The 27086-nt window shown below is 38.2% G+C and overlaps 1 protein-coding gene across 1 annotated transcript in view; it reads left to right on the forward strand.

Moving 5' to 3' along the window:
- Khdrbs2 (KH RNA binding domain containing, signal transduction associated 2) overlaps nt 1-25465 on the forward strand; it is a 439601-nt gene extending 414136 nt beyond the window's left edge. The window contains exons 12-15 of the transcript XR_005870125.1: nt 7838-7923; nt 23444-23600; nt 24452-24547; nt 25037-25465. The gene's annotated coding sequence lies outside the window, so the exon portion shown is untranslated. The remainder of the gene's footprint in view (nt 1-7837; nt 7924-23443; nt 23601-24451; nt 24548-25036) is intronic.
- The last annotated feature ends 1621 nt before the right edge of the window (nt 25466-27086 follow it).

Raw genomic sequence — 27086 nt, forward strand, 5'->3', positions numbered from 1 at the left:
GTTGGTTGCTGGAACTTGAACTTGGGTCCTCTGAAACAGCAGTGAGTGCTCTTAAGGGCTGAACCATCTGTCAGGCCACCACCCACCATGGGCAATAATATTCAAAACACATATGCCATACCTTCTTAGAAACATCTCTGGGATTCCTTTGTCATTGATAACCTCTTAGTATAAATTTATTGAACTTTTAGCTGTTTTCACCACTAAAAATTATTGTCTCCAAATAGGTCAGATTAGTGAATGGGTAATTTTCAGAAGGGCTTTATTTTGTTTTATACTGCTTTTAATGATTCAATGTTATTATTGCTAAAATAGCATGTAACAGAGTGAGTGAACAGAATGCCTAAGGTAAAATTCAGGTGTATAATACCACTTCTTAGAGATAATTTTTGTACTTTATCATTTTTACCTTCATTCTTTTTTCCCCTCTTCATTAGCTGCCACCATCTATTTATCTTAAATAAGATACTAGTAGATAAATATAGTCAACATTCCAGGGGTTTGGATTTAGTATTTTTATATGTTTGTGGCAGTTCACATTGTGAAGAAAAGGCTTCTCTCAAATTCCTGTTGGGCTTGGGCTGGTTGCAAAATGATGCTCCTGCCTCAGTACCACACATAGTTGTGGCTGTTCACAAACACAAACGGGTTAAACTCTTGGGACTTTAACTTTCAAAAGTGAGCCGACTTTTAGGTATAGAAGGACAAAGTATGTAATACCCAGTCTGCTAAGGCTAATGTGTGTGTGAGGACGAAAGCTGTTTAACCGGCTGGGGAAGAAGGAATGAACTGGAGTGTGAATAAAATTATTTTAACCTTCTCAGCTGCCGTTTTGTCATCGGTAAAATAGTCATAATAATAGCTCTAGCTCATATCATCCTGAGATGAAATAAAATGATACAGGTGATTGTATTTCCTCCCAAATTTAGCAACTATGCCTGCAAATTGGTTATTTTTCCTTTTCAACAAATTCTAAATGTATCACATCTTCACAGTGTGTTTCAAGTGTGTAAATAAAAATTTATTCTATAAGAAAGTGTTGGAATCCAAATCAATTTTCTTCTAGAAATATTTAATATACTCTTAAAATATTCTAATTTAAATAATATTAATATTCATGTAGTATATGTCTTAGAACATAATGAAATATTCATCACCATATTTATTCTGTAGCCACATATGTCAAATAAGTAATGGGAATTATAAGATATTTATATTTACAAAAATCCTATAAAATATCTTAAGCACAGACTTATAAATATGTCCTATGGGTTAAAATGAAGGTAATTCCAGCAGAAATTTAATACAATTGTTATATGAATAATGTAAAGAAAATGGCTGATGCAATAATGGATTGCATAATACATGCTATGGTTTATGTTCCTAGAAACAGTTTCATGTATTTTTCCCAATATTCTTCCATATGGTGCAGATAATCTGGGGTGAAAGTATTTACTTTACACAAACCTATAAGTTTCGCGTATCATTGCATCTGAATGCCAGCAACCAGAAAGAATCTATATGTAGCTAAGTACGCAATCATTTTTTGTATAGGTATGCAATAAATAACCAAGCAACATAAAGCTTCAATAAAAAGGAAAATCAACTAGGAAATTGTGTGTCTCAAACCACAACCATGGTCACTTGTAACTGAAGACATGCTTTCTTATATTGGTGTGTCTCTGTGTGAATTCCTGCAAGATGGGATACAATTTCTAGGTTTTATCCCTTATTCTATCAAATAATACAACTGAAATGAGCATTATCTTTTGTTATAGTTAAGGTGCCAAATAAACAGGACATGGAAATAGAGAACAAGCTAGATTTAGAGAGAGAAGTAGTAAGGATCCATTACGAGTTCAAGGGCATGAGAAACAAAGGGGAGTTTCCTCCTACATCCTCAGAGCAGGCATTGTCTCCAGTCTCCACCACATGCAGGTTTTCATTAAAAACCGTACCAGAATCTCCTGTGTCAGCTCAGCTGGCCTTATACTCTTGGCCATAAGAGCTTACACTCCTGACAAGTAGCTGGGGCTCCTTTTGTGTGCCATGGTTCCCAGAACAGGACAACGGTTTACCACTGTTTTCTTAAATCATTGAACTTTCCCTTGTGACATTTTCACCAATTTGAAGTTTTCCTGTGTACAATATTGGGTCAACAATGCAAATTGGTGCCAGTTTCTCACAGTTTTTTGTTAATCATTTTAGAAAATTACAAATAACATGCATCACAACTTTGGGCTGGCCCAGAGATTTTTTAAAAAAGGAAAAATGTCAATCTAGACCTCAAGAGCTTGCTCAGCAGTTCAGAGCACTGGCTGCTCTTTCAGAGGTCCTAAGTTTGAGCCCCAGGTCCCACTTAGTTTCTCACAACCATCTGAAACTCTAGTTCCAGGAGATCTAATGCTACCCCATGCTTCTTTGGGCACTGAATAGGCATCCATGGTACACTGATACCATAAAGGCAAAATACTCATACACATAAGCGGTTATTTTAAGGAACAAGTACTGAGTACTGATTCTACAGATAGTTTACCACACTATCTTACAATACTCCTGGTATTTCCAAGTGTCAGTGTCCATCCATTTGTGTTTTCAGAGTCCTGTAACTTGGTACAGTGTATGGTGTTACCAAATGTTTTGACTCTAAAGATGATTTTAATAAGAATTCATTGCTTATTTAATGCATTTATATTATTGATGAAGTTTGTAGATTATTATGGCAAAAGGTTAATTGCTATAAAGTTCCTTGATGAGTTAACTTGGTATCAGGCAGTGGGACTGTTAATTCTCTAGAGTTTAACTCTAAGTTCTTTGTATATCTTAATATCCAAATGACTTATAGAATTGGTACTTTGCTACCAGTAACTGTGTAATTTCAATACAATCACTACAGGAAATAAGAGCAAATAACACTCTACTGACAACCCTGTGCCTAATGAAGAATGCTTATTAAAGAGTAGTCTTGTAAAAAAATCTTCAGCTGAAACATATTCAGTAGAGGCTGAATTTGCTAAGTGCATCACATCCTTGCTATTACACACACTGAAGCATACCATCAAGGGCTATATCTCTGTTTAGATATCTCCAAGAAATATTTGGAAAGAACAGTCAGACTTAGCCTTCCTCCTCGCAAAATCAGAGTCTCCCAGGAAAAAGTATAACTTCTAAAATCTAAACTAGGGTACTAGTCTAGGCTGATAGGAGGCCATTATCAAATGAATACTGAACAGACACTGTTTTGCTTCTGACATTTTCATGCCTTATATTCTTTATGTAGTATCTACAGTTTCTGCAGATTAGCACATTGATTTGCATGCAAAATGCTAATGTTATATGTGCCACTACATGCCCATGAATATATTAACCAACGTAAGGCTTAATACTTTAAAATACTTCTAAGAGAATGCAGTGTATCTTGATTGGTTTATGTTAACAAATTGGACATACAGGAAGAGGAAATATCATTTGAGGAATGGCATCTTTAAGAATGACCTACTGATAAGACTGTGGGCATTTTCTTGATTAATTGTTAATGTGGAGGGCTCATATCTCTGTGGGCAATGCAGGTCCCTGGAAAGGTGGTTATTTGATGTCTAAGAGAGCAGGCTGAACAAGCCACAGTGAACAAACCAAGAAGCAGCATTCCTCCATGTCCTCTGGTTCAGTTCCTGCCTCCACATTTCTGCCTTGAGTTCCTGCTGTAACTCCTCTCCATGATGGACTCTAGTTTATAACCTGAAATAAACCCTTTTCCACAGAAGTTGCTTTATTATGATGTTTATCACAGTAGTAACAAGCAAGCAAACATTGAGACAAGAAGGGCAAGTTGTCTCTTATGGAAAAAGCCATACATTTTACAAATTATGTTTTTACATTCACGTATTTATTTGAGGGAGTACATGCAACATCATGCATTGGGAGACAAGGGGTGAGTTTCGGACATCTGTTTTATTCATCTGCCATGTGTGTCCCGGCAATGGTCCACAAGTCATCACACTTGACAACAAGTACCTTTATCCACTGAACTGTTGCACTGGTCTGCAAGACATTATTGTTGATCTTCATTGTTAAACTAAGAAAATAAAGTTTCATTAAATTAAAAGGTTTGTTCCACAAAACTCACGTGAATTTTGTGTGTTGAAGGTTGATGTGAAACATCTTCTCTCTAAGATAAGTAACCTTGTCTTTTTGTCAACGATAGTGTTTTGCCTGCACATATGTCTGCTGTATTACTGTGAGCAGATGGCTTGTTTCCTTTTCTGTCTAAAAAAAAAAACAGCATATGCAAGAATTTTGAACTTTCTCAGGCTCCAGGAGAAACCTCATTTCTGAACCGGAAACAAGTTCTTGAATTTTTCTCATTTTACACAGCTTAGGTGAGCTATATACCTCAGGGCCTGGTGTCTCTGGACCTCACAGATTTTTTTGGTGAAGTCAGGAAATGTACTTCTGTGACACCTGCAAATGGTGACACAGATTCATGCATTTGTAATGAAATGGCCCGATGACTTTCTGTACATGCCTAATGCAAGGGAAAGCAGAATCTAAGAATAAACAGGAGAGATTTTTATTACCTGGTCAGCGTCCACAACAGAAAAAAGCATATACAAAGTGTTTATAATAGTGTCTGAAGCACATAGAAAGATAGACCGTTTCATAATGCTATTTAGTATCTATATCACTGAACACCATTTCCTTCTCTTCTGGGGGCTGATTTATTTTCTTAAATATGATATGTTGCAAATACTTTATATTTTCTATGTAATGCTCATCTAATTAGAAAATAGTGTACCTATTAGTTATCTGATCAGACTTTCTTCCAGTGGGAGGGTACATTTTATCTCCTTAAATAACTGAGTGATGATATTAAGCTGTAAATGGAGTTAATTTAATGGACTTATCAGGTAATACATATGAATGGTAGATCACTTCTCAAATGATCTGTGTATATATAGCATAGTTTTCTTTTTAGTAAGACAACAGATGACTTAACATGATCCCTGTCTAACTGACTGAAAGTTCCTAGGCATAGTAATTACTTATTTGTGATTGCCTTCAACATGTAAATAGGAAAGCATGTTGTAGGGGGAAACTTAGGACTCTGCCATTAGCCACACCTCCTTCCAACCCTTTTGTTACCACATCTGTATGTGTCTTTAGAATGCCACATGGCTAATGGCAGAGTACTAAGTTTCCCCCTACAGCATATTTACATATATATTTATTTATTTAAATTAGAAACAAGCTTGCTTCACATGTCAATCCCTGCTCCCTCTCCCTCCCCTCCTTCCACGCCCTCCCATCAATCACCCTCCTTCCTCCCCAAATTCCCATTCCCTTCCCCAGGGAGCGTGAGTGTCATAAAGTTACATATAGACAAGTTGAGAAGTCTGTTACTCTAAAATAATATTTGCTTTTGAGGTGGTCTGACAAATTCTTCAATTCAAACCCCATTTTAATCTTCAATGTTAGAAAGGTAAAGCTCAACTTGTATGAGTTATTTCTTCATGTTTGTCTTTTATTCCTATACAAAGCAAGAACTTTGAATACTGATACATAATTCTTGTCACCTAGATGATATCATGAGATTTAAGAATTCTGGGAGTTTTAAAAAATTGTTTTTAACTTTCATTCAGTTATATTACTCTCAAATGACTTATTAGTGTTTTTTCCTGGGTAACTAAGGATATAAAAATCACTTGGTAGCCAAGTGCTTGGTAGCAGGGTGCTTCCCGGGGGTTGGTAGAGACATAAAGCTTGGTACCCTGTAGAGAAAGACAATTAGGTCTCATGATACACTTGTCCATTGCATGTACTAGTGTTAGTTCAGCTGCACTACTTCAGGTTGACTACAACTGAACTCAGATGCCTGCTCAAGACCGAGGGAGTAATCTGCTTCCCATCATGTCTTAGCTCCTTATAAATATCACTGTTTGTGCTGTGCCTTATGCCAATGACAGTGACTAATGGTTGTCATTATCTTCACTCAAACTCGTAAAAACTTTCTCAAGAAAAACCAATCAGAGCTAGAAAGATGTTAGTTAACCTGTTTTCCTACAACATGGAATGTAAAAGCACTTAACTACAAAGGTGAGATTGATAATTTATTTTGTTTTGAGTCTGTCTGACAACTGCTACTTGTGGTTAAATTTGACATGTGGTGAATTGAAATCCTGTATGTGAATCCCTAAGAGATACCTTCCTGGCTGATTACATAATGCTTCAAAGTTACTCCGTTCATCTACGAATATAGGTGATGATGTATAATAGAAAGCCAAATGCTAGCATAAATCTGACTCTGGTTGTGTGGAGGATCAGTATTTCTAGCAGTGAGTCAAACCCTTCATCATCCATTTGTGATTTCATTTAGGAACTCTGTTTTTAAGGTGAGTATAAAGTGTGCATTGTGAGCCCACGCAGAAATATTTAAATACGCAAAGCAGCTCTTTGTGTCAGGTGGAAGCTGAGTGGTGCATTAAATTATTGTCAAGCAAGTGAAAAACTCATGATTTTATTGTGCACTAAAGCAACACAACAATAATGTATTGATTCTCATTTGCCCATGGCTTTTAGGTCTTATATCACCAGAATTTGAAGTTGCGAATTCTTGAGTATTAGAGTAAAAAAGAAAACCAAAATGAGTCAACAAGGGTATGAATTTTGTTGAAAGAACATGATAAATGTTTGAATCATTTTTGACAATAAATAGAACAGGAGACATGGATAAAAATGTCATCTGTCATACCTGATAGACATTTATAGGGCTTCTGTTTAAAGAGTTATGTTGGTCATCTTTCCAAGTTTTACCCTTTTATGTTAGAGGGAAGATGAGTTTTGTTGCAAAGAGCCAGCATGGAGGCATTCAGTAAATATCTGTGGGATTATATGAAGATTAGCAGAGTGAACAGATTGTGATAGAAAAGGGCCATGAGTTCCCTCCTGAAATTGTAATTTTTCTCTAAAGCAAAAGGAGACATTAATGCATGCACTGTAAATAGAGTGTCCATGGGTCTTAGTTTATAGTTGTTGATCTGTTGTAAACCTGACCAATATCACCTTTTCTTTTTCAAGGTTTTAGTATGCATGAGAAAGTATGGTACCTTATCTATGAACAATAATAAGAGGTTATCAGTATTTATTACTCATTTATTGATAGTTGCCAATTGTTAGAGACCTTAAAATGATTTCAATGAATAATGAATTCTTTATAATAATCCAATAAGGCACTGGCTGGGGACATAGTGGTAGATCATTTGTATATTGCTATCTACAACATTTAAAAAAGGAGAACCAATTATGAGTCAAGTATTTTATTACTCCCACAGTTAAAGAAACTGAATTAATGAGAATAAAACAGCATGGTATGCTCTCACAGTGGGCAAGCCTATATCTCTCAACCTATAACAGAAGATAACATGTTTTTTCCTAATTACCAGTTTGTATAATTAATTATTTTGCTTAACATATTCAGATATTATCAGTAGTTCCTCTTTTGTTATCCCTAGCTTTTAGAACTGTGTTTCTTATAAGGCCAAGTGCTCTTTAAGATGCAGAAAAAGCCTGAATCCAACTGGGTAATAGTACAAGGTGCTGATGTCTCTATAAAAACAAAAAAGATTTTCTGGATGATTGGTTTGTGTCAGTAGTACAGAAATACTATTATATAGAAAGTCATCATTTCTAACAAAATGTCCAGATTCATATGAGTACACACTAAGTTTTTCGTGTTATAGAAAGACAAGTAAATATGACCAGGCTTATATACAATATGATTACAGTTCACTTGATGATACAAAGTATGGCTACAAATATGGACTCTGTCTTGTCATTACAGACTAAAGAAGTTAATTTGGCCCAGGACTGAAATATTGCATCATAAAGGAGATGAGATGGGATGGAATAGTCAGATATGGACAAACAGTAAGTGAAAAGAAACTTTTTCTTCCTTAGCTACAACTAATAGTTTCTTGTTTAGGGGGCTTGAGAGATGGCTCAGTGGCTAAAAGCTCCATGTTGTTCTTTCAGAGGACCTAATTTCCATCCTCAGTACCCATGTCAGGCTACTCAAAACCACCCATAACTCCAGCTCCTGTGGAGTCAAATGCCTTTGTCCTACAAATACACCTCTCTCTCTCTCTCTCTCTCTCTCTCTCTCTCTCTCTCTCTCTCTCTCTCTCTCTCTCTCTCTGTCTCTGTCTCTCTCTCTCTCACACACACATAAACACACACAGACTTTAAAATAACAAAAATAACTCTTTAATGTTAATGAAACAGCTGTAACTTGCTTGAGATATTATATCTGATTATAGGTTCATATTAATATCTGTAATAAATTCATTCAGAGCTAGTAAACCTAATTTAGACCATAAACTATCAATGGCAGGATTTGTGCACTTTTGTTTAAAGTATGATTTTTTTTTAGATTGCTAACATATGGGTCAGCATCTACACTTCGTATACCACATAGTTATTAAGTGAATGAGACAGTTCAGACACTTGATTTATCCACCCCCTCCCCTTCCCTATGAGGCCAATTACAGCAGTTTCCTTGTGAAGATTGAGTCTGGGGCTGCTGTTGCTTGTTTTTGTTTTCTTGCTTTTATGTTGTTGTTGTTGTTGTGGAACCAGAGGATTTCACAGTTATCATCACCACAAGCTTTTAAGCTTTTTATTTACAGGAAGAAAAGTAGAAACAGCAAAGGGGGTACACAAAGTTAGCTGCAGGAGGTTGTCTTTTGAGAATAGTCCAATTCCAGTGAGAAACTTCTACCAGCAAGACCACATTTCTTAAATCTCTCAGACAGGAAGGCCAACTGGGGACTAAGAGATCAAATGTGCAAGACTGCAGAGAACATCTCATTCAAACTGCCACAGCTGTCAAACCCTTAACTCAGATCAGTCCCTCCCCTGGAAGCAGCAAAGTCACCAAGCATATCCATCCAGTTTCTTCAAGCACCATCTGCTGTAAGAGATGTTTGGTCTCTCGCTGTTTTGGTTGGGTCTATTGAGAACACTTTTGATGTCATAGCCCAAAAGATAATCGAGAAACTCTATCTCACGCTAAATATTGGCCACAGTGAGATCAAGCATCCTTAGCATTGGTTTCTCAGAATGTTTGGATGTTCACATTCTCTTGATGGACTCTCAGGGGACATTTTGAAACAGGTTCAGAGGGAGAAGATAATAGGAAGAGTAAACAATGAAACGAACACATAATACAGATGGGAAATACTATGGTGAGCTGATGGTAGAAAGTTTGATCATTCCAAGACTGCGTTCATCACTTAGAAAAACATGGAAAATACATTCAAGGTGAATCAATTTTTGTAGTGAAGATTTCCACTTGCTTTAGAATTAGGAAATGAGAGCACATAGAAAGGAGGAGCCTGGGAAGAAGCTATTGTCACAGCACTAGACCAATGGAGGCCTAGACCTGAGACCACCTGAAGAAATCCAGGCTGACCCTCCCCTTTGATTTATTTTGATTCACTTGACCTTTCTATTTAAGATAGAAAAGCTTTAAAAAACAGTGACCTCCCATCCTAAAGGAATATTCAGTAAACTCTCAAGGTGACTGTCTTCTCACAGACACATGAAATTCAGAGTTGAATGAAACCTCACAACTTCAAATTGCTCAGCAGAATATTAGTGTTTATATTGGTTGCCAAACACCCCCACTCAAAGCTTTATTCTCCTGACCTCCTTAGTGGCTGCTACTGCATTGTCTTAGCTTTTCCCCATCCTCATCCTAGAGAGTCCTAATCCTCATCACATAAACACCAGGAAGGAATCCATAATCACGTCATTCATTATTAGTAGTGATTGAAGAAGATCAGATACAAAATAGTTCATTTATTTGCCTTGGGCTGAGAAAACAGTGAATCCATGTATTAAGGATAATTCAAGCATGGGCCATCACATCCTTGGTGTGACGACTATTGTTACTTGTCTACTTGACACACCTTGGAATCTCAGTTAAGAAATTACTTCCAACTGATTCATCGGTGGGACATTTTCCTGATAACTAATTGATGTGGCAGGGCCGAGAAAACTGTACTAAGTGTTATCCCTGGGTGGGGATGTCTGTGGCATGTAAGAAAGGTAGCTGAGCAAGCTAAACATGTGTCTCTATAATTAGGGATATTTCTGGGTGAGTAAATATTTAAAGAAGTGTTGTGCAGGAGAAATCATTTTTGTTGGGTTGCCTAGGTATGACTCTTTCATTTACTATTAGTTAATAGTGAGTAAAAGACTTCTGCCTTAGTCTCTCCTTCCTTAAATGAGAATAAAATATATCTTCTTTTATGATTCTTTTCCTGATGAGACAATCTATTTAATAAGCTACAATGATGTTGCCCTTTTAGAAAGTCCCTAGCATGGAGGAGAAGGTGCCTGGGGAGTGTGTTCTGGAAAATCAGCAGGCTTGACTAGATAACCTTTTTAGTCTCCTAAAGGTTGCACAAGATCAGTTGAGCTTTTACATTGTCTAGAAACCAATTTCCCATTTGAACGAGTTTTGTAGAAACCCGTGATAAAAGCACATCAAAACAGCTTGAAAGACCTAAAGTACTGTGTCCACAAAAGGTACAGTAATTATGTTAAAGGTATCATCTTGGATTCTGCTTATACTGAATCTTTTAAATGAGCATCAGAATTTTCCCTGGGCAGTTACTGTTCCTACAGAGGCAAACACAGATGGTACCAAGACTTCAGACTGTATCCTTCTTGGCAATAGCATTTATCAAATTGCCTCAGGTAAGTAAAAACTCAAAGCACACCTTAGTGTCATGCAGCATGGTAATTTAGGTATATAAACTTTTGTTAACAAATTCAAGGAATTTCTGATGAATGAAATATACTAGTAACACCAACAAATTCTTAATTCTAAGTTTGATGAAAGAGCAATTTCTTTTAGAGAAAAGGATCATTTTGTCTTTTCTAATGAGAATCTCTAGACAAAGCAATACCAAGATTTGGTTGCACATCTGTTTTGTAGTGCATGGGCGCATCACTGTTGCCTCCTGACTTGGTCAAGCACAGCAGAGTAGACAGAGGATTTGTCTTGTACATACTTACCTTATATGCACACATTCTAAAAGAGTGCAAGCTTCCTTTCTGTGATTTGAACAGCTCAATTCTCGTCATTGGTTTTGCTGTTTCTAGGTCTGTTTGCCCTTGAACCCTGTCCTTGCTCTTCCTCTAGCTCAATAAGGAGGAATCGGTTCTCTTGGGCTTCAGAGTAGACCCAGCCAGTGCTTCTGAGACTAGAGATGGAAGAGGCAGAGGACAGAGCCTTCCTCTGAGATTCACTCTGTCTCCTTCCTACTCCTGCCTCAGCTTCATCTCTTGCCTGATCCTTCTCATGTGTTCCTGGGTTCTGGCCCCCACCAGACAGCATCCAGCTGCCCATGCTGTGATGTTTCAAAAGGCCTAAATAAAAGTCATTCACCTGTCTTACACCAAAAGTAGCAAACTAATGGTCTTGCAACCTTGGAGCTAGCTAAGCTTTCTTGGGGAGTTTAACATGGCAGCATATACTAATGTCAAGTTCCAAAAGATAGTCATGTGTGGGGATTTCCCACATCTTTTTCCACACACACCATTCCATTGCTCTCCTGGTCTTCCTCAAATGGCATTTTTCCTCCCAGTTTCTCTTGTTAGGTTCTGTGAACTCTCCTACTCACAGTTAGGTGGGGTCACTTGTGGCTTCATGGCACATTATATGAAATGTAATATGTTCCCAATTCTTGTCAGATTTAGGTCTCTATAATAGAAAGGTCTGTCTCGGTTTCCTACATCTACTGCCCAGAAACTTCCCTGACACTGAGGTATCATTTAAAACATGTTTGCTGAACTACTAAAACAGTGCTGGAATCTCTAGGGTCTCACAAGCTAGGTCAAAATTACTATGAGCTCTTGGCAAGAAAGTGTTTTGTTGCTCACCGTTCTTAATTTTAGGTCATATTTTAACAACAAACTGGTTATTTTTCTAAGACCTGGTATTTTTTCCCTGCTCATAAAGACACTTATGTCTTTATTGAATAACAGTGACATGGGAAAGAAATGAAAGCACTTTAACGACTTCAGATGAAAATTCTCAAATCTGTTCTCGCTGATATTCTCTTCCACCAGAAGTTGCATCCTCTCCCTGAGTCTGTCTGTCTAAATTTAAACCTCATTTCCATGTCCATCTAAATATGTCCCCGCTGCCTCCACCATCAATTAAGTAAATGCCGCATCTCTAACTCATTTCCTTTCAGAAGACCAGCTCAGCCGTGCTCTGTTTATTCAATTATAATGGCTGTCTCTGCACACAGCCTCCAGTGCCATTTCTCATGCATTTGTTTATTTGCCCCAATTAGACTCGGAGCTTTACAGACAGAAGTATTTTTTTCTTTTATTCTTTACATCATAGGCTTGCGAATTGAATGTCTTCTAGATTTTCCCGCTATCTGTGCTGGGGTCTTAGCTCTTTATCAAATAAACACCCTGTGTATTTGAACTATGCATAGGTCCACTCTAAGTGGGTATTGGTGGCCTACACAAAGCACAGGTCAGAGTGGCTCCTTGTCCAGACACACTGTGGGCTCCAGGTACTGCAAGGACTTTTCTGCTCTTGACTTATTACTTTAATCCCAGAAATCAGGAGTCAGAGGTGGGCGGGTCTATGTGAGTCTGAGGACAGCCTGGTCTATATAGCGAGTTCCAGAACAGTCTTCACTACATAGAGAGATCCTGTCTCAAAGCTAACAAATAACAACAGCAAATAACAATAATAATAATAATAATAAAACAAGGAATATCCTCGAATTGCTCTCCTAGGGACTTGTCATTACCTTTCTAGCATTCCTATCATTGATAAGTAGTTTGCAGAATCTTACCGTCTTCTTCAGAACACATAATGGTATTATATACATATTTTAAATCTGTATATGTAATAAGCATAGAATGAAAATGTAGAATTTTAAACATAAATGTGGAAAATATAGAATATACATAAAGTATGTTTATGTGTAATATCATATTTTAAAAAAGCCACATGCATGTTTGTATAAATGTGGGTTGTGTGTTCCACTTCTGTTTCCCCATAATAGGTTTTCTGTACCTACATTTCCATCACCAGTGAACACCAAGCCTAACACAGAGCCTGCAATGTAGTGGTATCCATAAATATTCATTGAGGGAATGAGTCAGTGGAAGTCAATATTTTTTTCTCATCATTAATTGTATCATCTCTTAAGTAGTCTTGAGCAGAAAGGTATACAAAGAAGAAAACTGGGGGTCCTAAAAAAACTGCTTTTCTTTTTTCCTCCTCTAAACCTTCACGGGTTTAAGATCTGTGTCTCCAGGAAAAGGACTCCCATTCTTCTCTGTTTCCGGCTTGACTCGACAAAGGAGAAGGTGGGGAAAGGTCTGCTGCTCCCTGCTTTGGTTGCCCACTAATAGAGACAGCAACAGACGTTCCACTGTCAGTGAAACCCTACAGTCTAGCCAGCGAGGTGGAAAGGAAGTGGACACTTTTGCCCATTCTTCTGTAGCGTACTACTTCTCCTCAACAGTTCAACATGGATGTCTTCAGAACACACCTAGAGCATATATGAGGAAGAATGCAATATAATTACTAGTCAGTGGCAGAGCATGCTGGGACCAGCCTTCCAGTTCTGGCCTCACCCCTTTTTAAGAGGTAGATTGCAAACAAGTTGTGAGCCCCTGCTTTTCTTTTCTCTTCCCCATCTTTCTTAGTATGAGATCGTAAAAGCATTGAATTCGTAAAACTTCATTCTAGAAGTAAATAATGGAACACAAAAAGGCTTTGGAACAATGTCTATCATGCGTAATAATTGTTCATCACTCATTTTGTCATTTTTATAATTACTTTTGTCTGTCACCATCCCCAAATTAAGAAGGGATTGCTGCTAATACGTGATGATTAAATTTTCACCAAGACTAAGTGAGCGGGGAAATGAAAAACACACAAGAACTGAAAGGCAGCATTGCCAAAGAAGTAGGAGAAACACAAAAAAGCACAGCAGAAGGACAAGATCATTGGTTAGTTCTTTTTAATTCCCGCCCACACAGAAAATACGACTTCGTATATCTGTCAAGAACGTCAAAGACTAACTACTCTTCATCATCTCCAAAGCACCATCTACTCCACAGTCAGCTCAGCATTGCTCAGGAGTCTCCACTGACTTATCTTAGTGCTTAGATAACTTCATCATTTGAAGGCTCTTTGAACCTCTTTCCTTCATCCAAAAAGGTGCAATTTCATTCTCCTGTATAACATTATAAGTAGCACTATTAGTCCTTAAAATAAGAGACCCTCTCACATTTTCCTGTGTTCTTTCCTTAATACATATTTACTTATGGTCTACTAAGGACACAGCGCTGCATTAGATACCAGATATAAAAACAACCATGGGGCCAAAACCAAGCAGCAATAAACAAATAGAGTCTGCTTTCATGAAGCCTATGTCTAACTACAGCTCTCAACTGCAAATTGAAAAAAAATTTGCCAGAAATAAGTTGAAAGCTTTAGATAATATGATGAGGTTGGGAAGTTTGAATGCTGTCTTAGGCCAATATACTGACATTTAAGCAACATCTGAAGATATAAAAGAAGGAGGCATTCAGGTTTCTGGGCAAGACTGCCATGGCATGCAGAAAGAACAGCGGTGCAGGTGTCATGGTGTGGGGTGGGCATGCCTGCACCCTAGCATCTGTAGTGGGCCATGGAAGAATGGCCTGAGGACAGCACAGAGGAACAAGTGGCAGTCAGAGGATGCAGCTTCATGTAGATGAGTGTTCTTAATGCAGAACATGGCACTATTCAAAGTTATTTAAACAGGCTAGTGTGACTTAATATGTATTATATAATAGACACCCCTGGCTGCTTTAAGGAGAAACTGAAAGAAGAGGGTGAATAAAATAAGAAGACAATCACCAGAGAGGATGCTTGCAGTTCAGACTGGGGGAGCTGGAGAGAAGATATGCATAGGAGTGATTGGATTGGAAAGGGAAGAACCATGTAAGAGCCTAAAGTGCCTGCTTCATGTGTTGGGTGTCACTCCCACTTGAAAGGAAAACAGTGGTCATAAGATTCCTGTCTTGATCAGGTCTTTTCATGATGTGATTTTGGAACTTCAACAGAGATGTTATGTAGCCATGGGATCACATGCGTGGAGTTGTTCTGTCAATGTCTCTACACTATGGTCCCTCTGTTGTTCAACTCCTTCACTGCAGGGTGAGATCAGTTAGTTCAAAAGCACACCAGGAGGAAAACAACAAAACATTACACATGCATTTATTTTATGCCGTAGTCTACATAAAGAATCATTACACATTTAGAGATATGCATGTTCTGTGTTTCTTACCAAACCTGACTCCAAATCTGCTGGCAGTTGGCAAATCCCAGCTCAGATATTAGGACCTCCTGACAGCTACTTTCCCAATAATTTGATGCTGTCCTTTTTTAATGGTTCCTTTGTTCTTCCCCATACCCCCCATGTCTCAGACAATGGACAAGATTTGTGCATAAGGGGCATTTCCCTACACCAGAAGCTATGTATCCCATTTAATCTTGTGTGTGCTACTGCTGCACTGGGGTCTTATCACTATTTTTGATCATTTTGAAAATCCCTCAACCCTAAAGAAACTCAAAGGGGAGGAGAGAACTTCCCTTAGATGCCTTTCTGGAAAAGATTAGTAGTGAAAACCAATGCTATTACTTCAGGAGCCTAGAGAATTGGGGTCATGAATAAATCTGGAGTGTAAAATAGGAGACTTAGAGCAGAAACTTGCAAATACAACCAGTGGGTCAGTGCCTACCTGCTTTCAGTTATTCTGGCCATGTACTGGTTCCCTTAGGACAAACTCTGCCTCCTCTGTGACAGAGCCACATAGACTCTCTTCTCTGCCCTTGTAGTTTTCCTGTGGTCCTACCACATTCCTGTAAGCATTAAGCTATAGTCTTTGCCCAGAACTGTCCTTGAAAGCACAGTAGGTGTTCATCCTTAAGTTCCAAAGATCTAGCATATCTGGTGTAGAGTGCTAAGTGAATATATGTCTGAATGACTGGATGAACATATGAATAAATTGATAAATGATATGGCTAACGTAAAATAGAAACAGAAAATTTTGTGGTGGTGGTGTGTTGATAGACTCCAGCTGACTCGGGCACCCAGGCAGGGTATGCCATCTTTAGCTTTCATGATGACAGTAGTAGTCTCTAATCTTATTTTTGCTGTCAAATTAGGACTCACTCTTGCCTAAAATATACACATTTAAAACTTTGGGTGCATATGTGTTGTATGACAGAAAGTAGAGAAATGGTAGAACTATATGTAAATATTTCAGTTAATTACAAAAACATTTAGTTCCGCAAAAGCTCTAAATGAAACACCCCTGCTAGTTTAAAATTCATCTTATAACATTATATTAACTTCACTGTCATTTTTTAAAGATTTATTTATTTATTATGAATACAACATCCTGCCTCCATGTATGCCTGCATGCCAGAAGAGGTCACCAGATCTCATTATGGATGGTTGTAAGCCACCATGTGGTTGCTGGGAATTGAACTCAGGACCTCTGGAAGAGCAGTCGGTGCTCTTAACCTCTGAGCCATCTCTCCAGCCCCCCACTGTCATTTTTTTTAAAGAAGTTTATGATCAAGAAACAATGGCATCTCGGATCCCCTTGTGTAAGATCTCAATCTGAGTCCCTTCTAAAAAGATTTTTCTGTTCTTAATTACCATCCATGTTCTGATATTAATGTTGTTGTCATTGGGCTTTCTTTTCTTTTCTTTTTCTTTTATGATTTTTATGAGACAGGGTTTCTCTGTATTGTTTTGGAGGCTATCGGTCCAGCCTGGCCTCGAACTCACAGAGATCTGCCTGACTCTGCCTCCCGAGTGCTGGGATTAAAGGTGTGCACCACCACCGCCCAGCGTCATTGGGCTTTCAATCAAGGAAGCAATGCTAGTAGTCCCAGATGTTATGAGACAGATTATTTTTCCTTATATTTTCTGCTAAGTTCTTAGTATATAATTTGGCATTCGTCTTGCTAGGGTTACTATGGCTATGATTGAATACCATGACCAAAAGCAACTTGTGAAGGAATGGGTTAATTTCATTCAGAGTTCCATATACAAAAGCAGTGAGGATTGGAACTCCATCAGGTCAGGAACCTGGAGGCAGGAGCTAAGGCAGACGCAACTAGAGGGGTACTGTTTACTAGCTTTTTCTCCATGGCTTGCTCAGCCTGCTTTCTTGCAGAATAAGGACTACCAACCCAGGAATGGCACCACCCACAGTGGGCTGGGCCCCCCATGATCAATCACTAATTAAGAAAAATGCCCTATAATCTTGCCCTTATAGCAAAAATTAAGTGACAAAGCCAGGTGTTGTGGTACACATGCCTTTAAACCTAACACTTGGGAGACAGAGACAGAAGGATCTCTGTGGTTTCAGGGCCAATTTGGTCTACATAGTGAGTTCCAAGATGGTCAGAGCTACTTAGTGAGATGCTGTCTCAAACAACAGCAACAATAATATTAAGTAAATGAGATGCATACAGGATCATTATAGCTAATTAAGTAATACAAAATAATTTACAAGGTCACTAGACACATGGAAGCACAATGCTTCCGTTTTCCTTGCCTGTGCCAAAAGTCTGAACAGAGGACATGTTACATATTTAATGAAAACCTTTCAGTATGAAAGGAAAGATCAGCAAGTTTTGGACATTGTGAAAAGCAGGTAGATACAGAATTTTAAAATCTCACTAAGTGCATCTTAGAATTGATTTTCTAATCCATTGTGTCACAACTAATAACTGAAGCAAATTCATCTCCAGGGAAGAGAGAAGCAGTTATCAAACATAAGAGTCCTGTTTTAAGTATCATAGATGTTTATGCATCAGTTTACATATATGCCACATCTTTTAATTTATCAATACCTGTTTATGAAAATACTGACTGTGACTGATTCTTCGTTTAAGATATAGAACAATTCAATTCTTTTTTTTAGAATTTTATTCATGATTACTGTATTTATGCCATTTTTACATTATCCTTTAAAACTCCTCCAATTCCTCCAACTTCCCCCTGACTCCTCATATTCATGAATTATTCAGTTATATGGTGTGTGTGTGTGTGTGTGTGTATGTGTGTGTAAATACAGTCTTCTGAATCCGTTTAGTGTTGCTCATATGTGAATGTGCTTAGGGCTGCCCACTTGGGACTAGATAACCTATCAGGGGTTCCATCACTGGAGGGGAAAACATTATTTCCCAGCAGCCACCTGTAGCTCTTCATCTAGGAGTGAAACGAGAGGCAAGGTTTTCCCCCCACCTACTTTGGGATGTCAAGCAGTGTTGTCATTGTGCAGGTCTTGCTTAGGTGGCCAAATTGTGAAGATTTCAGGGGTACAACTCCCTGTCACAATATTCAGAAAAAGCAGTTCTTCAGTAGAAATTCTGGTCCTCTGATTCTTACATCTGCTCCTTCTTTCACCCAGTTGGGACTTGGATGAAAGGTTTCTGTCATTAGGGTATGAATTGCAGATGTATTCCCCAAGGTCAGTTCTGTTCACTTAGATCAGTTGTAGATTTCGGTAATGGTCATTCAAGTAAAGAATCTACTTGAACGAGGAGTGACAGCTACTTTTTTATGTGGACACAAGCACGAGTATTAAGAATGCAGCTGGGAGTCATACTGGTTTAGGAAAGTGGCAAATTCTCCTCTGAGTTCTGTGACATCACCAGCCACAGGTAGGATGGCTAGGTTCATAGCACCAGGCATGAATTCACTTCTACTGATCTGGTCTTACATCTAACTAAGGGGCTGTTGGAGATCACCACGATGCAAGCAGTACAATTGCAATATTGGAGATATCATGCCATGCTGGTCATTTTGTGTCTCATGGGCTTTATAACTGGGTAGTACTAGTGATTTTTTTCATTTTTCTCCCTAGGAAGATTATATAGCACCTTTAGGTACTAGGAGAGCTAGTGCCCAGGCAGGAGACTTCCAGGTCAGTTCCAGTTTGCTTCCTCCAAGTCATGTGTCTTTAGCATAGTTTCTTACCTTTGGTTTATGGAAGACAACCAAGGGCAATAGAAATACATTATTCAAGTGTAATAAATACATTATTTAGACAGTCTTTTTATTCCTTTGACCAAGAACTAGAAGAGAGGTTTCCTATGGTGCTAGGATTTGCATTAGTCTAGGGAATGTGGGGGAGTATTATTACCCCCAAGTGGTACACACACACACACACACACGCCGCACACACGCTGCACACACGCACACTCACACACCATATATATATATATATATATATATATATATATATATAAATTTTTAAATAAGCACAAAATAATGTTACCTTATGGTCTTTTCAATCACCATTAATGTTTCCTGTTTTTTCCTCTTTCTCTATATTTCCCTCCCTGCCTCCTCTCCAGTTAAAATTTAAGCTTAAATATCAAAATTCCCTCATACAAATTACTGCCTTTGCTATCATTAAATGTTTTCATAATGATTTGCCACTTACAGAATAGTTTCATAATATTTCTCAACGATTGTGTTTTACCTTTAGAAGTCTAAAATTTAAGATAATAAATTCATGCTTAATGCCCATTATATGTATTCATATTCTAGCTGAGGACGATGGTATCAGAGAACTGTGAGACCAAGGCCAACCTAGGTTACATACAGATGCTCACGTTCAGAGAAAATGAAAACAAGGATAATCAGTAATATGTTCTGAAGTATTTCCCTAAGATTACCAGACACTCTTTTTTTCTACCTTCCTTTTCTCTTCCAAGGTCACTCACCCACTCCTCTGTATTTAGGAAGCAAGGGCTCAGGACTCTACTTTAAATTACTTGGTAATCTCAGAGCTTATACAGTGTTTGTGGCTAGGAAAGCACTTTACAGCATCAGGTGTCCATTTATGTACGTTTCTGTGTCTCCTGTAGGGAGGATTTTAGATACAAGAACAGTAATGTCTTCTTCTGAACTACTGGAATTGTCCAAGACCACACTGGTGATAAGCCAAACATCTTTCTAAGCATATTTCACACTACTGATTTTCAAATAACTATTGATAGGCATTAGGTTATCTCTATTTTATACATAAGGGCGCTGACACTCATGGTGATTTGAAAGTATGCCACAGAAATACAAATTACAAAAGAGAAGATGAATAAAAGCCCTGGAAACTAATCAAAACACAAAACTGTGTGTGTTTATTGGAAGGAGTAAGAGGGATACATTACCAGCATCTGCACCCCCATCACCCTAGCTACCATGGATCTACGTAAAGTATCCTGTGGGGTGTCACTAAAGGTTATGTGGATAGGCAGAGGCTGCAGAGATAGTGCAGAGGTGTAGCACCTGCTGTGCGGCCTGCATCCGAGAATGTAGCGAGGTGGTCGGGATAGATGACACAGAGACCGGTCGGTTGCTTTAAGAAAACTTTATGCTTCCCAAGTCAGCTTAGGAGGAGACCCCAGTCCACTTAGGAGAGCTCTCAGGAGAAGTCTCAGGAGAAGACTCTCCTAAGAAAAAGGAGCTTCCCTTTTTAAGGACTTCTGCCATTCATCTACATACCATTCTTTCCTCCTGGCTGGTGGTCTAATCTCCGGCCCCAGAATCGGGGAGACACCACAGGGAAACAGGAAGAGGCATCTAGCCGTAGGGGGTGTGAAAGGCATGGTATTTCAGTGAGCAAGCCCTATCTGAGCCCTAAAGCACTGAATTGTTTTCAGTAAACATTACATAGATGCCTGCTCCCAGGCCGAAGGGGAAGTGGGTTTCTGCTCAAGGTCTGGTGTCCCCACACAGAGGTTAAGAACATTTGTCAATTTGGCAGAGGACTCTTGTTTTAGTCCCAGCACCCACACAGTAGTTCCAGACAATATGATGTTCTCTTCTGGCCTCTGAAGGTACTGTGCATACTTCACACACACACACATACATTCAGGATAAGCAACAATACACATAAAATAAAAATGAATCTTTAAAACAGGAAATCAAGCGTCACTTATGTGTTGGGGACTTAATGAAATATTTTTGCCTTGGCAAAATCTAAGAGTTTTTAATAGGCAATTGTGCTACACAAGGCATCCCTTCTGAACACAGAAGCACACTATGCATCTAGCAGTCCAGGAGATACTTTAAAATGACTTACCTGAATAGTCTTAAGGAATCTACAGGTCTATGCCAAAACTCCCTGGACCCTTCACACAGACATTGCCCTCACTCATTTCAAGGGAACATTTATTTTCCCAAATTTTTGACACCTTTAATATTTAGTCAGTTTATGATATCTAGCATATAAACTATGGAAATATAGATACATATCATCCAGTGCATATGCATGTGTATATATAGACATATCAGAGAATGTATGCAGATATATGCACACATTTATAGCATGATTTACATATTCAAAGCAGTTCCCTTAAATGGCCATCTTAGGGAGCCATGTATTTCCCAAAAGAAATTTTGAAAAACACAGTTTTGGAGTTGATTTAGAGGAACTACATTTTAAGTGTTCCCACAATTATCTCATCTTTCCAGGGAGAATTTGTTTTTCTGGAAAGAAATAAAACTCTTTAAAGTAAGTAGGATCTGAAACTATCAAGTAATGACATTAATTTTCTTAAGAAATTTGAAAGTGGTTCTGAGAGCAATCCCAGAAGAGGGTGTGTACTACAACATGTTGACTAATAGGCCCATGGACACAATGCCTGTGTTAGGGTAGTACTTGCAATTTCTAATTTTCAGATTAAAATAACCTATGATCATATATCATGGGGGATATTATCATGCATTCAAACAATTTAAATACATTGAGTCCTTATATAACAGACAGTGGAAAAGGATGGCAAATATAAAAATGGGTATTACATCTTTTTATTCAGATAAAAAAAAACAAAGCAACTTTAAATTATTGCATAAAACCAATGAAAGAGAAGCTAATTACTGATGTAGGGAGAGGACGGGTAATGCCATCTGTGTACCTTCTGCTTAATCTTCTGTATAGCTCTTTAGTTAGATACTTAGAACTTGGGCTTCTCCTACACAGTCAAAATACATAAAAAAGAAGCTACTGGGGCTGATTTCAAGAAGATGTGAATTTGAACTCAGATGAGCTCTATACACGGAAGATACCTAATAAAGCCAAGTCTCGTTCCTCGTCTATACAATTACAGAATTAAGAATAGTAAGTGTGTCAGTGAAAATACTGTACTTGTCCCAATGCCTGGTACTTTCCAATAATGACAATCATTTCAGTCCTAAATTTTAAAGATATGTTTTTATAGTTTTGAGGATATTGCTTGTTCTTAATCTCAAACATCGTTGCTTATGACAATTAGTATTCTCCCACCTGCCTGTTAACCAGTATTTGTTAACTATATCTTACACACAGATCTGTGTCTGAGAGTTTATGATTAAGTCCAGAGGTGAATGTTTATACTGCATCATAACACAAGATAAAGCCATATCCAAGTAAAGCATACACGGCATGTATGAACACCTTATAGAGAAACAGGCTCCTCCTGGTAGATCAGGAAATGCTTCATGATTAGGAGGATGAAAGGGAGAATTGGGGGTATCTTATGGAGAAAAGTTAAGAACATCTTAAAGAAAAGAAGAGAGACCCCAATGTCTGACGTCTTCCAAGGAAATGCAGCTGTTTCAGTTGACTTATTGCTTAAAGGGAGTCTCAAAATGTCGACACTACAGGGATCTGAGTTCAGGGATGTTAAGAGAGTAACAATGGATTTTATTTAGTAGGTGATAATAAACTGACAAAAACTTTTGAATGTAGGGAACCATGGTGGATGCTCAATTTCTCAGGAAGTCTAAGCTTCAAGTTACCCATACTGAATGCTGTCGGGGAAAAGTTGAGGAGTAAAAAGACCAACAGAAAAGTCACTGAAGTGATTACCACATGTAACTGTTTAGACCTGTGCTGACTATAGCACAAGGAACAGCATATCACCCTCACTGTGCCAGTAATGATCAATGTTTTGCCTAATGTTAATGACTGATTTATTCCCTCATGATTTTTTGGACTATATAAAGCAAATATCACCCTGCTATTGAAAATTAATTATGGATTTACCTTTGATAAGGACCACTTTTGATAAACTATGCACCCCTTTCTTATACTATAGGTCCTTAACGTTATCATTTACACATTTGTATACATATTTCTACATCAAATATGATCATCTGTAGTTTGTTCACAACCAGGTCCAAATAAGATCTACACTTTACATTTGGCTATCACATAATATGGTGGTCATGTTATTTGGTGATTATTAAGACGCTTCCCACTGTTTGTTTTCCTACCTTTATTTGTTGGGTGATGTTACTTCATGTTTTGTAACGAGTCTGGTGCACTATTTTCTACTCCTAAGGTAAAACAATGACACATCTAACCTTCATGCTGCCATGGTTACCATGTACAGGACATCATAATGGAAGCTAAGTGCGAAGTGTAAAAGTCTGTAAATCAGGTCCCCACCTCCAGGGCTGCAGAATCTGGAGGAAAAGTAAAGATTAAAGTGCACAGAGGTAAGGATAAATGATGGTCATATAAAATAGCTAAGAAGGAAATGTTACAGTGTTTTAGGTGCGGGGGTGAAGTAGGAGATGAACTGGGGGATGGGAGGAATTTAGCAAGTCAGATGGACAGGATGAGATAATCAGTAATTTAAGAAGAAGTCAGGATGAAATCAAAAGAAAGAGTACACTGTGTAATTTCAAACTTACGCAGAAGCAAAGTTCACTTTATGAGTGAAAATGTAGGGCATAGAGACAAACTATCACATGGAGAAAATACGTGATGTTCTCAAGATTTCTGAATAAGAGAGTCAATGCAGACCATATGTGAAAGGTTTGTCTAAAACCCTAAGTAATGTCTGATGTCGGAGAATATTTAATGGCAAGCAAAATAATTTGAATATTGTCGTCTAGGACAAGCGACTTCAGGATCCATTCATTTTCCCATATATGGGAACTGTTGGATATTACGTAAAATTAGACATGTCATTAATAGGCAAAATGCATCAACTCATTTCACAAGGAATTTTAAATTGGTTTATACATTCCAATGGCAGTAATTTTAAATATTTATGGTAAATTTGCAAGAAAACTTTAATGTTTTATTTTTCCCAACAGCTAGATGCTCCATTTTGAGAAAAATCTAAACAAATTGGAGCTGATTTAATGAACAGCAGACCACAGAGACCTTCACAAGCAAGAACTAACTGTAGCTTGTTATAAAATAAGAAACTTGACAAATTTATCATGAGAAAAACTAGTAAACACAGATGAGCCAGAATCAACTTTTCATCTATTATTAAAGTGTTTTCTTCCCACTGATGACAAATACGAATTGACTCATAATATTTTTTCCTTACCAGAACAATACTTATTTTCATTATGGAAATATTCAAATGGCAACTGAGCTATCCAATTCATCAAAGAAATTATATGTTGAACATGACACAGATTTATTGGTAAGTAATTTTTCTACATGTTTATTCTTTGTAAAATTATGAATAAGATTGTCTAAGTAATTTTACATTTTAAAATATTTTAGAGTATCTATACATGTTAAGATTTGTGCTAGGCTTTGGAGATAATAAAATCATAGTTCCAGTGATATACAGTCCAGAATAGATTATCACACACTACACACAAAATGCCAAAACACAAACTGTACACACCACAGCACACACATACACACACACACACACACACACACACACAAGCAACATAGTTATTACTTATGAGCACATGCACCCACATGAGGGCACACACTACATATACCACCACCACCACCACCACCACCACCACCACCACCACCAAGTAAAAGTATTAAAATAAAGAAATCGTTCGCTTTATGCTAGGGTCAGTCCCTTTTCAGTGAAACTACTAGCATTTGGGATAAAATACTTTCCTAGGACTGCAGGGCTGTGACAATTGCAACTGTTTCCTGTCTGCAGATGCTGCCAGAAGTCCAGTGAAAACTGAGGATCAAATCCCTTGCAGTTTGAACCACTGGATTAGAAGGAAAAACCTAAATGCAATTTGCTAATGGAAACAACACACTGATGAGGTCATCAAGGGAAATTCATAATTTGCTGACCGATACAACTAACCTGAAGCATTTTCGGAGCACAAAATAGTGAAAAGGTGATAAAGCTTTAATTTGTAAGAGACATAGTTAAATACTGTTGTGTTTAGGAGCCATAAAGCTTTCAGTGTTTGGGGTATAGTTAATAAAGATGTATGAAGGAACAACGCAAACCCTAACCCATAAAAAGCAATCAAATTATTGAGATCTTTAAATAAAAGGCTTTTTATTTCATTTTGTAGAAATGCTATTTGGATATACAAATGAAATTAATAAAACATGAGTTTGGAAATGTCAATGTGGTATTATTCCCTATAAGAGACTGCTTGAGGTGTGTGATTTATTAAAGGATATATCCTGGGAAAAATTGTAGAATCTGGGGGCAGGTGTCCAAGTGGGTCATGAGAGGGAAGAACAAGTATTCATCTCTGGACCGTGTGTGTGTATGAGAGTATAAGTGAGAGAGAGAGAGAGAGAGAGAGAGAGAGAGAGAGAGAGAGAGAGAGAGAGAGAGAGAGAGAGAGAGAGAGAGAGAGAGAGAGAGAGAGAAGGTACATTGTTGAGACTGTCTCATAGAGTTGACACCATAGTAGGGCTGGTCAACAGATTTTCTCAGTCACTATGGGTCTCTATGTGGAAAGTTGCAGCTGATGTTGAAGACAATTGGGGTTAAGATTGTGTGATTGCAAACAGCAGCTCTACAGTGGCACAGAAACTATGCATCCAGGCTTTCGAATGGTCTCGAAGAAAAATAATAATAAATTTTAAAGCCTTGGACAGAACAAGTGTTCAGTATCTACCCACTTAGTGAAAATGTTCATTGCATGTGTTTGTCTCTGTTTGTCTGTATTTCTGTGTGTATAAACTGTGTCTGTGGTGTACTTCTGTGTGACTTAAGTGCACAAGTTTACACCTGGATTCGAAGCCCAGAGGTTGGTGCCAGGTGTTTTGTTCAGTCACCTTCCACCTTAGTTTTTGACACAGGTTCTCTCTCACTGAATCTAGAGTTCACCAAATAAACTAGGCTGGTGGCCAACAAGCCTGAAGGGTTCCCCATCCCACCTCCCAGCATGAGGTTACAATGTCCAGCCCTTTATGTGGATGTTGGGGATTTGAACTCAGGTCCTTATGCTTGCATGGCAAGCACTGTACCAACTGAGCCATCTCCGTGGCCCCTAATGGAGATTTCTGCAATGAGTATTAGTTCATGTCAAGGTTCTCACATGCAAGCACACAGTACCAAGGCTCCACATCTCTCCAAGACTTTGAGAGCATCAGTTGAAGATTATTTTCATTTTCTCATTTTCAGTGTGAATTATTAGGCCAAGACATGATTCAATACCATTTATGGGCTCTAAAACTAAGCTGTGAAGACCCCTTGGAGTCCCTGCTTGAACTATACCACACAGTTGAACTAATCTGCCCTTGGTTAATAACTCCACTATTCTCTTTCTTTGAGCAGAGTTATATTCTATATAGATATAAACTTTCGTCTGTGCAGATGATATGGTATCAACATAGGAAAATAAAATCAAGCAGAGATACAGATACTAGAACCTCCCCTCTTACATCTTCGATTCTGCCCAAGACAAGTGCCTTTGTTGTGTTTACCCATGCTGATTTTGGAAATTCTTTTTTTTTACACTAATTTTTATTTTTATTGTTGCTTTCATATTTTTTTAAAATTTTATTTTCCAGTTTAAATTGAGGTAAGAAACAAGGTTGCTTCACAAGTCAGTTCCAGGTCCCTCTCCCATTCCCTCCCTTCCTCCCGTGCCCTCCCCCCAACCCCCCCCCCGTTATCCCCTCATTTCCCCAGGGAGGGTGAGGCCCTCCATGGGGGTGTGCATAGTCTGTCATTTCATATAGGGCAGGGCCTAGACCCTTCCCCAAGAGTTCAGGGTGAGAGTGCACCTCAC

Source organism: Mesocricetus auratus, unplaced genomic scaffold (genome assembly GCF_017639785.1).
Source record: "Mesocricetus auratus isolate SY011 unplaced genomic scaffold, BCM_Maur_2.0 Super-Scaffold_100021, whole genome shotgun sequence".
NCBI lineage: Eukaryota > Metazoa > Chordata > Mammalia > Rodentia > Cricetidae > Mesocricetus > Mesocricetus auratus.